Below are 15,866 nucleotides of genomic sequence, written 5' to 3' on the forward strand. Positions count from 1 at the left end.
CCACAATAATGTTATCATATTTTTTTTTGTCATTATACCCCCCCCCCCCCCCACACACACACACAGAAAGCTATGAGATGTCTTGAAACAGTCGACCACTGAACACGTTCAGCCACCAAGGCAGCTCCTTCTGCAAACACTCGAAATAGTTCAGTGATTGGGTATTCATTTTACAATTGTAGGTTTCCCCTCGCGTCACGAAAACACCTCTTCCTAACTAAACCTCTGGAATCCCAATGCATTTAAATAGAACATTCAACCTCTCTGCTCCCTCTTCGTGACCAGTTGCCATGTCCAGCGAAGTCTGCTTGTAACCCAATTATCCATCCTTGTCAGGTATGATGTGTGTGTGTGTGTGGAATTATTTCATTTCATGCTACTAAGGCTAGGTCAATTATCTATGGCGGGCGAAAGATGAAAGAATCAGGGCAGTCATTTTGTTGCTAGGTGGTAGAACGCGTTAAAAGATCGACTTTCGAACTCGCCAGCGAGGTTCACGGGTTCGAGTCCCGGATTGGCCATTGGTGTACTCTGTGATCAATTTCATCAATATCATCACGCATCTTCATCGTCACGATTAACCAACATCGGCAGAAAAACGACTCTAAAGAAGAAAACTACATACAAGTTAAAGAGTTATTTAACTTTTTAAGACAATCACTTCGTTACGAAAATCTAATTTTGAGATTTTCCTGAGCTCCTGAGATTAAACTTTAAATATCGATGTAATTGTGGAAAACGTGTGAAAAAGTAGTCGTTACTGCATAATGTGACATATAAGGCACGCACTTAAATCTCGCTGGAATTAAGTGCAAAATGAGAATTTCAAATTTTAAGTTGTTTTTGTGTTCTTATGAGACCTATAACGAAAGCGATTATTTTTTACAATCATCCAAAACGTTAAAAACGGCGATTAGCAAAAATAACAATAAAAAATTGTGACATTGTAGTGAAGCAAACGAAACGAAGCATTAAAACTTGAAAAATAAAACAACGAAAATGAAACTTATGTATTAAAGTTTTGATTGTTTTTTTGTGAAATGTGATTATATTTTGTTAAAAACAAATGAACGATAAAGAATCCTAGTGGGAATAGAACCAAATAGCAAGACTTTGTGGATAATATCTAAGAAAGGTCAACAAAACAAAATGGTCTAAACTCCGTACCAGCTAACTGTAGACCAGACGAACGAGAACAAGTAGTGACGCGAGACGGCTCCACCAATGAACAGTGAGAGAAACGGGATTGTGTAATAGGCGACGGGAGTTACCCGATATCCTCCTTCGATCTGTCAGCGTTGCAAACATTTGAAAACGATAATACTGTACGCACATGGCAAACGGACCGTATTTTTGTCTCAAGCTCCGTACGCTTCGTTTAAGAATTTGTTGGGGAAATATTAGGGATAAAACAGAAAGTGCAAATTTTGACAAGCCGTACATTTAACGTACGGACTAGGTCTGGACCGTACGTCCTTACATGTACAGTTAGGACCGTACGGTTGGCAACGCTGCGCTTTCACCACTCGATTTTTCTCCTCCTCCTCTGCCGATATGCGCGGCCCTGCTCTACAGTTAGCTGGGACAGGGTATAGCCATGATATTCTGTATCAAAGATAAATGCTGACATTGTTTTATGCGTTCAGGTTAATGTTTGTGATAATATTTTAGTTTTGATTTATTAGTGAATTCTGAATTAAAGGTGTTTTAATACATGAAGAAAATATTGATTTGTAAATTTTTACAAATTTTTACGATTGTCCATATGGTAGAAAGTGTTTTTGAGACTTGTTTATTGGCGACCCCTTCTATCAGTGACCTGTCCTGATTCTACAGACTAGTTATACGACCTATCCACATGGTACGCAGTTTTTTTGAGACTTGTCCTTTGGGGACCTGTCATTTAAGCAACCTGTCCTTATGCTAAACAGTGTTTCTGACACTTGTCCTTAGATTATAGTTGTGATGTGTTTGTGTGTGTCTTGTGTAGTAGTTGTGCTGTCTAATGTGTTTGTGTTCGTCTTGTGTAGTAATTGTGCTGTCTAATGTGTTTGTGTTTGTCTTGTGAAGTAGTTCCTCCTTTCATATTGGGGGTTAGGCGTAGAGTTGACAACTCTGCACTGTAAAAAAAAATGTCAAGAAACAGCAATATAAGGCCATGGATGTTCCCAAGGTAAAATATTCCGGAGGTAAAATAGTCCCCCGTTCGGATCTCCGGGTGGGGACTACTTTGGGAGGTCCCTGGACTAAGGATAAGATCTACATTAGGAATCAGGATATTAAATTAGGCACCAGAAATGTTCTGAGCCTTTACCGGCCTGGGGCATTTCAGTGTACAGTTAATGAGATAGTTAAGTATAAATTAGATGTAGTAGCTGTCCAGGAAGTTAGGTGGCCAGGAGAAGGGAATTGTAAAACTAAAAATTATACTTTTTTCTATGGTGGTACTGAAAATCATAATTTTGGAACAGGCTTTTTCATAAATAATAGAATTATCTCGGTTCTTAAAACAGTAGAATTTATTAATGATAGGAGATCATATGCAGTTTTACAGGGTAGGTGGTGTAAAATTATTTTAATAAACATACATGCACCAACGGAAGATAAAGATGATAATACTAAAGATGATTTTTATGCAGAGTTAGAACAGGTCTTTGATAAATTTTCTCAGTATGATATGAAAATTCTGTTAGGTGACTGTAATGCACAGATTGGCAAAGAAGAGACATTTAAACCCACGATTGGTAAAGAAAGTCTTCATGAATTAAGTAATGATAATGGTATAAGATTGATTACTTTTGCAACCTCAAAGAATTTAATTGTGAAAAGTACCACTTTTAAACATAAAGATATCCATAAATATACCTGGTCTTCTCCAGATGGTAAAACTCACAATCAGATAGATCATATTCTCATTGATAAGAGAAGGCATACTAGTATAATTGACGTTCGTACACATAGAGGTGCTGACTGTGCCAGTGACCATTATTTAGTAATTGCTAAATTAAGAGAAAGACTCTCAGTGATAAATCATAAGCAACAAAATCTAAAAGTTCTAAAATTTGATACAGGAAAGTTTACTGATGAAAGAATTAAGAAAGATTACCAAATTAAACTGTCAAATAGATTTGATGTTTTGCAGGATTTAAATGATGATGAAAATATAAATGAAACAGACGTAAATAAGAATTGGGAGCACATACGTAATGCAATAGAATCAGCAGCTAAAGAAAGTATAGGATACCATAAACCGAGAAAAAGTAAGCCATGGTTTGATAATGAATGTCATAATGTAATAGAAATAAGAAATCAGGCTAGACTTAGGTGGTTAAATAACTCTGATGATACAAATCTAAACAATTATAATAGAATCAAGCGAGAAGTTAACCGCACGTTTAGAAGTAAAAAAAGAGATTACTTGAAAAGCAAAATTAACGAAATTGAAACAAACAGCAAAAATAAAAATATCAGAGATCTATATAAAGGTGTAAATGAGTTTAGAGAGGGGTGGCAACCTAAAGTAAACTTGATAAAAGATAAAGACGGTGATTTTCTAGCTGACCCAAGCGATATTCTAAATAGATGGAAGAACTACTTTAATGACCTTTTAAATGTCCATGTAGGAGATAAATCAGAAGTAAATGAAGTACACACAGCAGAACCTTTAGTTCCAGAACCTAACTTGACTGAAGTTAAAGATGCTATTAAAAGGCTAAAGAATAACAAAGCACCTGGCATTGATTTAATACCAGCTGAGTTAATTAAATATGGTGGAAATTCATTAATATGTCAAATTCATAAATTATTTTGTTTAATATGGAATAAAGAAGAAATCCCTCAACAGTGGAAAGAATCCATAATTGTTCCTGTGTTTAAAAAAGGTGATAAAATGAACTGCAATAATTACCGTGGAAGTTCTCTACTCTCAACAACATACAAAATATTGTCTAACATTATTTTAACAAGACTAACCCCATATGCTAATGAAATTATAGGTGATTATCATTGTGGATTTAAACGTAACAGATCAACTACAGATCAAATTTTTCACATCAGACAGACACTTGAAAAAAAGTGGGAATATAATCAAAATGTCCATCAGCTATTCATTGATTTCAAAAAAGCATATGATTCGGTCAAAAGAGATAAATTATATAATATATTAGTAGAGTTTGGAATACCTAAGAAGCTTGTTAGTATGATAAAAATATGCACCAGTGAAACAGAAAGTAAAATTCGTGTGGGTATTAATATGTCTGACAAATTTACAATTCATGATGGGTTAAAACAAGGAGATGCATTATCTCCATTGCTCTTTAATTTTGCCTTAGAATATGCTGTTAGGAAGGTAAAAGAAACTAAAGAAGGACTAAAATTAAATGGTGTGACTCAGTTGTTAGCATATGCAGATGATGTAGACTTACTGGGGGATGATGTGAATACAATTAAGAATAATGCTAAAATATTTTTCAAAACTGCTAAAGAGATAGGTTTGGAAGTTAACAAAGAGAAAACTAAATATATGCTTACAGGCCGAAACCAAGTGTTAGGTAATAATCAAAATCTAATTATTGATAACAACTCGTTTGAACCAGTTTCCAAATTCAAATACTTAGGAGTAATATTAACAAATGAAAATTATATTAAAGAGGAAATAAAAAGTAGGCTTAATTCAGCAAATGCATGTTACTTCTCTCTTCATAAACTTTTGTCTTCTCGTTTAATATCTAAGAAACTAAAAGTTAAAATATACAAAACAGTAATTTTGCCTGTAGTACCATATGGATGTGAAACTTGGTCCCTTACATTGAAAGAGGAACATAAATTGAGAGTATTTGAAAATATGATCCTTAGGAAAATCTTTGGACCTAAAAGGAATGAGGAGACAGGTGAGTGGAGAAGGTTACATAATTTAGAACTGCATAATTTGTATTCATGTCCAGATATTATTAGAATAATTAAATCCAGAAGACTTAGGTGGGCACGAATGGTGGGCATGTGGCACGAATGGGAGAGGAAAGAGGAGTTTACAGGATTCTTGTTGGGAAACCTGATGGTAAGAGACCTGTAGGAAGGCCAAGACGAAGATGGAGGGACAACGTTGAGATGGACCTAAGGGAAATCGGTAGGGATGGAAAAAGTATATAGAACTTGCTCAAGATAGGGAAAGATGGAAGGCCTGTGTTGCTGCAGCCATGAACCTTCGGGTTTAAGAAGGCTAGAGAGTTAGTTAGTTAGTTAGTAAATGAGGTGAAATAAATTATCAGAAATTTATGATGCGAAGTTTCACAGCATGGCATGAAGATTCCGAGCCCTACTTATCTCCATGCGATACATGTTCGGAAAAAACAACATCATGGAATTCGAAGAATGAAGTTCGTTTGAGTCCACTTAATGCTCACATAGGCTAATCGGGACTGGGTTTACAGTTTAAAGTGGGATCCGAACTATTGTGAAACGTGCCTCCACCGGCACGTTAGTAAGCTTTCTTCCTTTAAACCATTTATTCGTTTAGATGATATTTCAATAAAGTCTAAAGTTATAAGCGGTTGATCGGAACAGAATACTGAAGGAATCACACATTTAGATAACCAGAAATGTTGAATAGTGTGGATTTATTAAATCAAATTTATTTATTAAAAAACTTCTATTGTTGAACTTATTTTTATTGTTAGCAAGTGGTTAATTTTTAAATCCACTGTTATGTTATCATTAAATTATTTCTGTTTGCCGTTATACATACACACTCGCGTACAAATATACATTCATTCCTCCTCCTCTCCCCAAAACAGTTCTTGAAATGAGGAGGGATGGTAACCCCTACCTAGCAAAATTTTCGCAAAGCATCCCCCAGCTAACTCATTGTCACCATGTTAAACCATAGGAACAAACCCCCTCCTCAACCCCCCCGCACTAACTAACCCCAAGACTCAACCAAGCATTCCCCAGCTAACATTTTCCACTCCGAGCGCTGCCCCAAAATACACGTGAAGTCTGTCCTACTGGGCGTGGTGTATACTACCCAACACCCTACCTTGTAGAACTCGTACTGTAATGAAAAATATTTACCATTTGGTTCATTGCTTGAAAGAAGATTACGAATGCGTTTACCACAGGAACAAAGCAGAGCGTCAATTAGTCAAGAGATGGGAAACATTTTCGTCGTCGCGGAACTTTTGAAAATGACAGTGTTTTTGTAAAGAGTTGTGTGAAACCGGTGTGTATTATAAGCAGCTACCTGGTGATTCAGTGCAAGTCAGTTGAAGACATGAAAAAGCAGGAATAAAGCAAATATCAAAAATATGCGTAATTTTTTCAAGATCAACAATAAAAGTTCCACCGTCCAATGTTAGTGGATGTGCGAGTGTTTGAAATTTTGGAAAGTGTGTAGTGGCAACGCTGCCGCCTTGTAATCAAGGGATCCCAAGTCCTAACCAACTTTAAACTTTACCTGCAGTCTCTACTCTGGATTAGCATGTTTGTGCGTAAATTTGACTCAAAACAATTAAAAACTATTTTGCACCGTCACGTTTTGCGAGACAAGCCCCTTATCAAGAATAAAATTTTCGACAGGTCTCAAGATTTTAAACGAAAGGAAAAAGGTCTTCAAATCGTGATGAACTCAGCACAAGTAAAATAGAAACACGTATCTGAATATTGACGTCCTCATGCCTTAGAGAAAACTGAAGTGGTACAGGTGCATCAGCGCGTATAAGAATACAATAGAGAACAACACGAAACTAGCAGAGAATAGTACTGAGAATAGTTGGCCTGAACATTGTAATACTTATGAATATTCTGTATATTTGTGATACATATCTTCTGAATTACATTTGGACTAAATGCAGGCAAAGAGGAACGGGTACAATCACTGAGAATAATTTGAAGAAGAGTCGGTATTATCAAACCATAGGCGTGCGCACGGGGAGCAAGAGGGGGCAGTTGCTCACCCTAATACACTCACTTAGAAATTTAGTGCAGAGGAATCTGAATCTTATCAGTATTATGCTCTTTAAAAAAGTTAAGTATTTTCACGCCAACGAAAGTCCCAAGCAACTATGGAGGGCTTGCAATATTGCCTATGTAAATGAACTTTGCTCTCTAGCAAATTTCTGGCTATTAACACTACGTTAGTTATGTTACCTTTATGAATTTGCAGAAAAAATGCCCATACGTTGGAAATCAGTAGTGGCGATTGGGTGCCAAAGATAAAGGAGGGGGGGCAGCAATAGGTTTTGCTTTGGAAAAGAAACTGTGTATTTAGACATTTCCTTTACAAAATCAGAACCTATTTATATATGAATAAAAACAATATCAAAACGCCGGAATATTACACTAAATTACAGTAGGATCGGTAAATTTACTGGTAATTTTAACTGTGGATTTATATGCCTTTATCGGCCGACACTGATAACCAATTAATCCGTTGCATATATGTATGTATGTGTAAAAACATGCATCACTTACAAATCATTGACAAGCCAAGTTCCAATATATATTTTTTCTGAAAATGTCTACGTTCCGCTGTAAGAAGAAAAACGTATGGTGTTTTGTTACCTGTAAGCTATCGCCGCTGCAACACAGGAGCCTTCGCTCTCGGAGGTCGTCGGATCTTTGGCTTCTCCCTCACCGACCTTCCACTTAAAACAGCAGACGGCGTCTTCGTAGCCGCTGCGCGTGGGACTCCTTGCGCAGGTGATGCATGACCCTCCTCAACTTGGGTTTCCCACCTTATTATGCGACTGGTTTTTTTTTTTTTTTTTTTTTTGTATCTTCTGCGGTTTCGTGGCTCAGAATTCCTGTAATTTTCTCCACATTGTCCGTCCAAAAAAAAGATACTCTCAGCCAGTGACGGCGCCAGGGTAAAGTGGCTGGGGCGAAGGAGAAGGGGGATGGGGGGGACGGACGAAAGTTACATCAGTCTAATACTATTATGCCATAAACAAATGATTTTTAGGGAAAAAGGAAATAAGCCAAAAAACAAAAATGATTGTGTACAAATCAACTTATGTACCAACATTGATAAATGGAAGTGAATCCTGGATAATTAATGAAAAACAAAAACAAAACTTACAAACAGTAGAAATGAAATATTTGAGGAGAACAGTGGGAGAGACCAGAAGGGACAAAATCAGAAATCAAACAATCAGAATAACACTAAACACAAAACCAATATATCAGGATGTTGAGCAAGAACAACTCAGATGGTTTGGACACCTCAGCAGAATGCCTGAACATGGAATACCTAAACAGGTATGGGAATCAAGAATGGGTGGATTGGATGCAAAGAGACCGAAAGGAAGACCACGTAGGACATGGAATGAGGGAATGAAAGATATCCTGAGCAGGAGGAACATCTCGTGGAGTGAAGGAAGGAAGTTGGCAGAAGATCGTGACAGATGGCGAGCTCTCTACAAAACCTCGACACCAATCGGTAGAAGAGGATCGGAATAAGTAAGTAAGTAAGCATATATTTTTTTGTGGGGGGGGGGGGGGGGGGCAAGTTAATTTTAGTATCACCAAAGGTCTGTGATCATCACATCTCTCAAGTGAAGAAATTTGTCCTTAGGTTTATAAGTTTCCAGTGTTTTTGAGTAGAAAAATATTTCTCCTCTTTCTCCTTTTTAAAGTGAGGAAAATAGGAATAGAACAGTGGAGGCACCGGGAAGATGTGAAACTATTACATTAGGGGTACACCACCGCGAAGGTATAAAATTATAAATTGACAAGCAGACGATCGTAAAAAAATGAAGGAAAAAACTAATTACGTCACTTCAGCCTCACTCGGACGTCCTGGACTTCCCTGTTGCTATTTACTCTAAGGTGACCCAACTCAACAACACCTCCCAATTGTGATTCAAGATTCCAATATATGGGTGAAAAGGATGTGAATTGGTTTATCATGGTATGAAATAAAATAGCTATTTTAAGCTATTGGATCGTTCTCTTTTCAAAACCTGTATCTAGAAAATTACTTAATGATCTACTGTGGTATAACAATTAATTCTAAAAAATATATTGCTTTTATCAAAAAAATCAATGATTCCGGACTTAACCGCGATCTGTCATAAAGACACGCTTCTTTTGGTACTATCCTCCATTTGGAGACACAGTTTATGGTGTATCTTTAATTAAAATACATTAAAACTTATATAGTTTTAAAGCTAATTAATTAGGCTACAGCTTTTATTCAAAACATTTTCTTGTCACTTAATTTGTACAAAAGTTACAAGGCAAGAACTTTACAAAGTACTAGAAAATTTTCACTTTTCAAAGGTTACTTTTTAAATAACTGCAAAATCAGTGACATTATCAAAAAAATAAACATAATCTTCTTTTGTAGCTCGTCTAACGAGGATTAAAACAAAAATAAAGATTACCGGCCTACGACCATTGGTTACGGAGATGTAGGTCAATAATTGAGAGTGTGCGAAATTGATGTTTGGAGAGCGCCGGGGGAGGAGGAAAGCACCGCAGGGAAGGGTGGGGACTTTTGGGATTTTGCACTACTAGTACTAGTAGTGTTTTAACAACTGACCAAAATACAGCTTTTACGGAATTATTCCCGATATAAAACCTTTATTGACTTGGCTACAAGCTTCCCTCTGAAGTTTGATGAAACTACTTTGTGAAATGTGTTTGCATTGTTTTCCTACTTCCAAATAACATTCACTTCTGTCCGTCGGTCCGTTTATCTTTACAACCTATAGAGATGAGACTATTTTTACAAGATAAATCTCGGACTCAGACCCTCCACGATATTTTGTCCCCTCCTTCCAGATTCTCTACCGGCCCTTTTACTTGATGTTATTCAGCATTGTATTAGTATCTGGAGTATCTGGAGTACTATGATAACATAAAATCAACAATAAATTGAAAAAATGGGGAATAACGCTGTGTTTCGAAAGAGTATTGAAAATATCTTTAGGTATTCCTTCATTAATCTCTCTAGGATAGCCTTCTTTTGAATTAATACACGCTTGTCAACGTTTCTGATGAAAGTACTTCATTCCAAGCAAATAAGTATTTGCAACTGCTTAAATATTTTGCTTTTATTTTTTCGAGACATTCGAGACGAGACAAGACTTTTCACGAGCCGTCTCGTCTCGTCTCGTGTCTCGTCCCGGAAACGAGACGACACAGACATTCCATCTCGTCTCGTCCCGAATTTCAAAATGTTTGTCCCTTCTCGTGATCAACACTAATTTGGAGGCAGGCACGAGAAAGGAATGAAATATGTATTTGCAGGATTGTTGTTGGGAAACCTGACGATAAGAGACCTGTAGGAAGGCCAAGACGAAGATTGAGAGAAAACATTGAGATGGACCTAAAGGAGATCGGTAAGAATGGAAAAGATTGGATTGATCTTGCCCAGGAAAGGGACAGATGGAAGACTTGTGTTGCTGCATAAGAAGGCTAGAGAGTTAGTCAGTTTGTTAGTCAGAAAGAGTTAGTTAGTTCCACGAGTGACGACATCATAAGGGGGCAGGGAGGTAAAAGTAAATGAATACACTCTTCTTTCGTTCAAATACGCTTTTGCAATAGGTGAAAGCTATGTTAAATATGTTAAATATGACTACTAAAGTGGACTTAGGACAAACAAAACGAATACCTAGAAAATATATTCTCCCCTTTCCATTCGTTTTCTTCTGATGCCATTACTGACATGAATGTCTTTAAGTTTTTAGTTAAATATTAAAGTGGTTTTAAAATTTAAAGTTTGGTATCAGCTATTATTTTAATTAGTAAATCAGTTATGTGTGAATTTTTTTTTAAACCTAAGAGATAGAAAAACTATTTTAATTAAGAAATCCAAACAACAGAAAAAAGCAGCATAGACCACTTTGTCTTTGTTTAATGTCACGGTCGACGGCTTGCGGAATGTAACGATGCACATTTTTTGTAAATCTGTTTTATACATGCACACGTGGCGAGAGGCCTTCTAATCCAGTTTTACGCAAACTGAAGGACAACTGAGTCAGATTCTCAAATGAAAGTGACGTGTTCGACTGGTGCGTTTGAACTGAATTTCTAAAGTTTTGTATGAGCTTCGATCAATATCTTTTAAAGTAACAGTTAAGAAGAAATATATTCAACAAGACAATTCATAACAGGCTACGGAATCGTTAGTTGTGAGTTCAAATTTCAAGTGGAGCATTAATGTTTCTTCGTTGTTGGCTTTTCAGCTATTTCAACAATTCATCTTCCAAGAAGTAATGTAATGAGATGAAGAAGGATAAGAATTTGTCCTTAAAAGGGAGTCTCACTCAACCATGGGGGCCGGAACCGGAGGGGGTGGAGCAGTTTCCGTTTGGGCCCTCTTAAAGGGCCCAATGTTTAACTTTCAACATTATTTAATTTTCAACAAAATATTATTTGTGTTATGAACATTTCATAAATTATTTGAAGATTCTGTGTTAGGACATTTTAGACCCTTATTTCCTCTGATGTCTAATTTGAATTATTTATTTTATTTAAGATTATAATCATGAACGTCATCATGATTTTTTTCAGGGAGAGGTATTGTTCACTCAATGCACTCAATCACCAAGGTTGTTTTGTACGTGTGTCAATGTTTGGTGTATATATTAAACTTTGTTTTAATTTTGAGATTATAATTTTCTTAAACATTATACAGGGGCCGACAATATATACCACTTTCAAAGGTTGGCATTCCCTACGGCCCTATAGTATGAATGAAACCCAGCATGCTAGGTAAAAGCACAAGAGATGCCATTTTTGTAGCAACGGAGTGTTGAACCCCTGAACAAGCTGCTTTTGTGGTAGAGGAGTATTTTAAAAGTAATGTATGGTACATTGCATGGTAGCTGCGGTGCCTCTAAAACAGCACACACTGACTTGCCTGCGATTTCTTTCTCTGGGGGTATCTCAAGGGCCGCGTTTTTGAACTTAGAGACCCTGAAGAGAATAATGAAGGAAGAAGTCCAGTCAATTCCACCCGCAATGCTGGTGTCCGTAATGGACAAGTTTGATCGTCGACTCCGTGAGTATACAACACGGAATGGTGGCTATCTATATGATGTGCTTTTCAAAAAATAAGACGAAGTGTGTTATTGTTTTACAAATAGCATTATGTTACATATCATAAATTATTTGAAGATTCATATAATAGCTGTATTGTGTTACTATAGAAAATATATTAAAATGGTAGATATATATTGCCGGACCCTATAGTTATACTCAAGATTTAATTTTTCATTACTTTTTGAAAGGAAATTGATGTATCTGGATGAAAGTAGTAAAATTAGAAATAAGATTAAGTAATTTGTCCACAATTTCACACGCAAAGTTTAAAAATTGAAATAATAGCAAATGGCGTAAGTCATCTACATGTTTTACAGGATAACTATATAATTGTTATAAATTAAATTCATATTTTCATTTTGAATGCCTTATTTCATCTGTAATTTACTCTTCCTTTTACCAGAGTTTCCAATAAAAGTATCCCTACAAAGCCCGTACCCAGGGGGTCCAAGGGGGCCATGGTCCCCCCTCGAGCCATGAAATATTTTGATGCAAACCTACAAAAATAACATAGATAATTTTTAAGATTTTGCAAGAATTTAGATTTTCTTCTTGTATATATGAATGGGTTGTCTCTGGAGAGAGACAGACTCCAGAAGTCTGCATTCTACTATATTTAGTAATTTTAGTTTTATAACCATTTATGCGAAACTACTAAATGTTCCAATTTGGTCGGGATAGTTCACCATATTTACTTTCTGTTTTGACTTTCTTCGATCTGCAGTCTTGATTAGAAAATGTACTCTTCTTGTGGTTAATTCACATTCAGACATGTTCTTCATTATAAGGATAATTCCATAGCGTTGGTGGTCATATTCAGGATACGAATTCCAATGACGGAAGGGGGATCTCCCACCTTCCCACCAACGATCTTGATCTATTAAAATATTTCCCCCATTAAAATTTTCCGAGGGTAAGAGTTTGATACAAAGAAGGAATAACAAAAAATTATATCTGCCTGTGTGTGAATGTTGCATACATCTTTTGTTCTCTCTCTCTCTCTCTCTCTCTCTCTCTCTCTCTCTCTCTCTCTCTCTCTCTCTCTCTCTCTCTCTCTCTCTCTCTCTCTCTCTCTCTCTCTCTCTTTAGGGCTGGTAACAGCATGGGGTAAAAACGTACTTCTTCAGTCATAGATAAGGTTTTAAAATTACATCAAATTGGACTAGTAAGAAAAGGAGCCGTAGCTGCGAAGGTGGGTTGTCATTGTCACCCTAGGCCCTTGGAACATAGAGATTAGACCGACCTGCTATTCTCCATTTCTCATCTCCTTTCGTCGGGAATAAAACATAGCACTTTAAGCACATGTTCATTTAATAGGAAACTAATGTCTTCTTAAAGTTTCTCATTTTTTGTCCCTTCACCTAGTTATCTTTAATTTGCAATCGATTTTGCAGATGTGAACAATAACAAACATTGCGTCAATGAAGATGGTGTTGGATGCAAGATCGACTGTCCTTTTATTAGCCACATTTCTTGAATGCTAAGTTTTATTTTCCTCGGATTCAACGGAAAAGAGTAAGTACATACAATTTCTACAATGTCTAAGTATATCTAGGTAGGGGGGTTGCAAATTCGGTGCAGGGGGTGCGAAAATCATTCTCGTCCTGGGCACTGAAATTTCTAGCTACAACTCTGATAAGGAAATATTTCCTTTCGAGAGACCATTAATAGATTTACAGCATTATAAAAACATAACACAATAAAAGTATGAAAATGTAATTATCATTTTGAATAAAAAGCAATAATTAAATATTATCTAACACTTATTAAGAACATTTCATCTATCTTCTAATTTCTTGACATTTTGAACGAGTCGTTAAGGGAATTAATTTGCTAGTTATATAAACAAATTAATTTGCTACATTTATAATGTTTATAAATATTTATAAGTAAATAAATACATAAATTAATTATATTAATTAATTATTTAATAATTGACATATATGTTATGACAATTATATATATATACAGGGTGATAATTAATGAACTATATGAAATAAAACTAATAATTTCTGAACGGTTCGCGTGATGACGTCCAAACTGCGTGGCTGGCCACAGGGCATGATGGGAATTCGTATGCGTATGCGCACGCAACGTGTTGATGTCTGCCATCTGCAAGTGAAAATGTCCTGGAGGAGTATTTTGGGGACCGCACTCTGGCTCTGGGGTACCCAGAGGCCACTGGAATGGGGCTATGTTAAGGACAAGGTGTACAGAAATAACCCCAAAACCATTGCCGAGCTGAAAACTGCCATTCAGGAGGTCATCGATGTTTCGACACTTCAGCGGGTCATGCAGAATTTTGCTGTTCGTCTGCCCCACATCATCGCCAGAGATGGCAGACATATCGAACATGTCATAACCTAAATCCGAACGTCTGTAGTGCCGCTTACATGTGCAATACAGTTTGTGTACTACGTGGTTTGTCACTAATTTCCGTTTTATTTCAAATAGTTCATTAATTGTCACCCTGTGTGTGTGTGTGTGTGTGTGTGTATATATATATATATATATATATATATATATATATATATATATATATATATATATATATATATAACCAAGGATTCGATCTCCCCCCCCCCTCAAAAAATCCTCGGTGCTGGCTGATCCCTACGTACTCTTTTTGGATTCGATTGTTCCAGGAAGGGTATAACTTTCTTCGTTAGCCGAATCTACATCTTTATCCATAGTGATTTGGAAGCTTATTTATTTATTTATTGCTAAACACAACAGGCGAATGCCCAATTACAGTGTTCTACATTTCTTATTTATCTTTACACTCAGTTTATCAGATCTTTACCACCATGTACAATATATATAAGATACAGATATAATATATTATAAATTACATAAAATATGGAAATAAAATAAGCAAGGATAAATCAAGGATAGAAGTTATTTACATTAAAGAAATATATTAATTATGTGTGTAATAAATGACCTGTAAATAATTGACACACTAGAAAGTACGTACATATATGTAATTGAGTATAAACTACGAAAGAAATATATATTTACAAATATTGCGTTTATGTTTACATTGTTGACATTTATTCTTCCATTCCTTGAATAACATTTTTGAATGTCCCAATAGGCATGTGAAATATGTCTAATTTTGGTTCCCTTTCGGAACATCTGTTATACAGTTCACACATTCTCCTGATAGGTGATTTATTTATAATGTTCGATCTTCTGTTACTACAGTAAAAGAGGCCCCCTTTGGATCGTGTCTTGGAGATACGAACACGTATGTGTATTTGTTCTAGAAGATGTTGCACTTGAATATTATTGTTCATGATTTTGTATAAGAAACAGAGCAATTGCATCTTCCTTCTTTTGCTGAGAGAAAGCAGGTTGTGGTGTTTACAGAGGGAAGTGTATGATTCATATCGGGGATATATGCCTGTTTCTTTATAAGTGGCGTACCTTACGAATTTAGACTGCAGCATTTCTATTTTATGCTTGTACTTTTTGTCCTGAGGAGCCCATATTTCTGCTGCATATTCTACTTTGCTTCGGACTAAAGCGTTAAATATTATTTTCATTATTTCTTTGTTCATAAACTCTTTACTCATTCTAATTGCGTACCCTAGGTTCCTGTGTGCCTCATTTACGACCCTTTCAACATGTGTTGCAAATGTAAGTTTTGAATCAAATGTAACTCCTAGATCTCTCATCTCGTTAACCCATTAATTTTTGTGTTATTTATTTTGTAATCGAATTCAATTTGCTTTCTGTTGCGCGAGTATGTCATCGTGCAGCATTTTTCTGTGTTCAGATTAAGATCATTTATTTCGCACCACTTTGTTACTGTATTG

At 36.1% G+C, this 15,866-nt stretch overlaps 1 protein-coding gene across 1 annotated transcript in view; it reads right to left on the reverse strand.

Annotated features, from left to right (window-relative positions):
* Nucleotides 1-7,646, reverse strand: part of wat (waterproof) — a 61,796-nt gene extending 54,150 nt beyond the window's left edge. Inside the window, exon 1 of the mRNA XM_083120384.1 lies at nt 7,558-7,646. The gene's annotated coding sequence lies outside the window, so the exon portion shown is untranslated. The remainder of the gene's footprint in view (nt 1-7,557) is intronic.
* Nucleotides 7,647-15,866: the final 8,220 nt, after the last annotated feature.

The sequence above is a fragment of the Lepisma saccharinum genome, chromosome 4 (genome assembly GCF_977018435.1).
Source record: "Lepisma saccharinum chromosome 4, izLepSacc3.1, whole genome shotgun sequence".
Taxonomy (NCBI): Eukaryota; Metazoa; Arthropoda; class Insecta; order Zygentoma; family Lepismatidae; genus Lepisma; species Lepisma saccharinum.